This window comes from Trachemys scripta, chromosome 16, assembly GCF_013100865.1.
Source record: "Trachemys scripta elegans isolate TJP31775 chromosome 16, CAS_Tse_1.0, whole genome shotgun sequence".
In the NCBI taxonomy this organism is placed as follows: Eukaryota; Metazoa; Chordata; order Testudines; family Emydidae; genus Trachemys; species Trachemys scripta.
The window spans coordinates 12,392,179-12,395,001 of NC_048313.1; the positions used below are offsets into that span (position 1 = coordinate 12,392,179).

A 2,823-nucleotide genomic window follows, 5' to 3' on the forward strand; every position below is an offset into this window, starting at 1 on the left:
TGTGCTGGGGGGACAGAATGGACTTAGCAAAGGCCTCACCCCCGGCAAACTCCTGCTGGTTTCAGTAGGACTCTTGTTTGAGTGAGGCCTGCACGATCCGGCCCCAAGTAGAAACTTGATTCCCTCCTCCTCCTAAGGACAGCTTTGTAAAAGCCTGGTTTGGATGCAAATGTAGGAGTTTGCACCACAAGTAGGAACCTCTTCTGTAGTGTTTAGGAATAGGACAGTGCCCCGTTCAATGATTTGTGAACCTGCTAGCGGTGCTCTCCGTGTTGCTGATGCCCCAGAGCAGCAGTGTGTGTGGGGCTGGGTGTGACAGGTTTAGTGAGCCTGGTTGCTTGGGGTGGACTGCAGCAGTGGGGTTTCTTCACTGCGTTGTTTAAAGAGCAAAAGACAGACCATCTCCCTCTAAAAATTAAGCTGCCCTGTATTTTTCAAACAGTTTGTGCTTTATTTCCTTGGAGCGGGTGCGAGTTGTCATCTGAGGCCCTATATAAATAATGTTCAGGGTGGCTAATGCGGACAATATTTGCTATATTTCCTACAGCCCCAGCTCCTGGAGTCATGTGACTCTCAGCCTGGGTTGCCAACTTTCTAATCACACCAAACTGAACACCCTAGCCCCGCCCCTTCCCTGAGGCCCCGCCTCCTGCTCTTTCCCAGTCTCACTCACTTTCACTGGGCTGGGGCATGGGAGGGGGTGAGGACTCTAAATGGGGGTGCAGGCTCTGGGCTGGGAACAGAAATGAGGGGTTCAGGGTGCAGGAGGGGGCTCTGGGCTGGGGCAAGGAGTTGGGGTGCAGGAGGGGATGAGGGATCTGGCTGGGGGTGTGGGGCTGGGGATGAGGGGTTTGGGGTGCGGGAGGGGGCTCCAGGCTGAAGGGTGGGGATGAGGAATTTGGAATGTGGGAGGGGGCTGCAGGTTGAGGCAGGGAGTTGGGGTGTGGGAGGGGGTGAAGGTTCTGGGCTGGGAGTGCTGGCTCTGGGGTGGGGCCAAGGATGAGGGGTTTGGTGTGCGGGAGGGGGCTCCAGGTGGGGGGGGGGCAAGGGATATGGAATTTGGGAGGGGGCTGTGGGTTGAGGCAGGAGGGGGTGAGGGCTCTGGGATTGGGCCAGGAATGAAGGGTTCAGGGTGTGGGAGGGGGCTCTGGGCTGGGGCAGGGGATTGGAGTGCAGGGGGTGTGAGGGCTCTGGGCTGGGGATGCGGGCTCTGGGATGCAGGAGGGGGCTCCAAGTTTGGGGGCTCTGGGCTGCGGGTGCGGCTCTGGGGTGCAGGAGGGGACTCCAAGCTTAGGGGGCTCTGGGCCGGGGGTGCAGGCTCTGGGGTGCAGGAGGATGCTCCAGGTTTGGGGGGGCTCTGGGCTGGGGGTGCAGGCTCGGGGGTTCAGGAGGGGGCTCCAGGTTCCCGGCCAATGGAAGTGTGGAGCCGGTGCTCGGGCAGCGCACAAAGCCCTGTGGCCCCCACATCTAGGAGCCGGACCTGCCGGCCACTTCCGGGGAGCAGCGCGGTGCCCCAGAACAGGTAGGGACTAGCCCGCCTTAGCCCCACAGCACCGCCAACCGGACTTTTAACGGCCCGGTCGGCGGTGCAGACCGGAGCCGCCAGGGCCCCTTTCCGACCGGGTGTCCCCGACGCTCCGCTTGCTTTCAAAGGAAGCGTCTGGGCCTCGGGGTTGCAGAGAAAAGGCAGGACCTGTGAGCCAGGTAGGGCTGCCAACCCTCCAGGACTGTCCTGGAGTCCCCAGGAATGAAAGATGATGTCGTGTGAGGAAACCTCCTTGGCCCTGCCTTGAGCAGGGGGTCGGTCTAGACCCTCCTGGGGTCCCTTCCCGCCCTGATCGTCTAGGAGTCGAATCCACAGCCCGCGCCCAGGTGAAGAAACCCAGCCGTGTTATCAAATCCTCCTGCTCGCCAATTTCTGGGTCTGGCCCAGGACTTTGAGGGGGGCTGCAGCGCCAGCCCGGTGCAATGTCACCCCCAGTTCACTAAGGGGGAGAAACCCACGTGGCGGGGCGGGGCTGGGCTCTGCACACCTTGGCAGCTGCAGTATCACCGCCCGGGGAGTCCGCCAAGCTAGGGGGCAGCCGAGAGCCCACGCTGCCGCCCGGCCTAGGAAGGAAGTGGGGCGCTCTTTGGCGCGCTCAGGGCCAGCTCTGTGGTTGTTCTTTTTCGGAACGAACCACGTCAGAGTTGGAGAGGGGGGGAATCTTTAACAAGTTTGATTTGTTTGGGGGGGGTTCGAAAATAAATAGAACAGAAAGAAAAATAAATGCGGTTTTTGTACCCACTCTTTTAAGGGATGGTGCGTAGAAAAGGGGGGGGGGCTTGGCGGGGATTCAGAGAAAGACCGATGGTTTGCCCCCCCTCGCAGATGGTCTATGCCATGCTCCCCATCCCCTGGGATGGGACGTTCCAAGGTCTCGCCTCCCCCGTGTGCCGGGCGGGGGTGGTTCATTCCAGGGGGAGGCGGGGCCGCGGCCAGCTTCGGAGGCAGGTGAGTCGGGGGGAGGCGGGTGGCCCGTCTTGGTCCCCCCCCTCCCCGGGAGACCCCCCCGCCCCGTCCGCCCCCATCTCCCGCCCCCCCCTCCCCGGGAGACCCCCCCGCCCCGTCCGCCCCCATCTCCCGCCCCCCCCTCCCCGGGAGACCCCCCCGCCCCGTCCGCCCCCATCTCCCGCCCCCCCCTCCCCGGGAGACCCCCCCGCCCCGTCCGCCCCCATCTCCCGCCCCCCCCTCCCCGGGAGACCCCCCCGCCCCGTCCGCCCCCATCTCCCGCCCCCCCCTCCCCGGGAGACCCCCCCGCCCCGTCCGCCCCCATCTCCCGC

General features: G+C 63.8%; 1 protein-coding gene across 1 annotated transcript in view; it reads left to right on the top strand.

Annotated features, from left to right (window-relative positions):
- Positions 1-2,400: 2,400 nt before the first annotated feature.
- Positions 2,401-2,823, top strand: part of ATG101 (autophagy related 101) — a 13,766-nt gene continuing 13,343 nt past the window's right edge. Inside the window, exon 1 of the mRNA XM_034792695.1 lies at positions 2,401-2,494. The gene's annotated coding sequence lies outside the window, so the exon portion shown is untranslated. The remainder of the gene's footprint in view (positions 2,495-2,823) is intronic.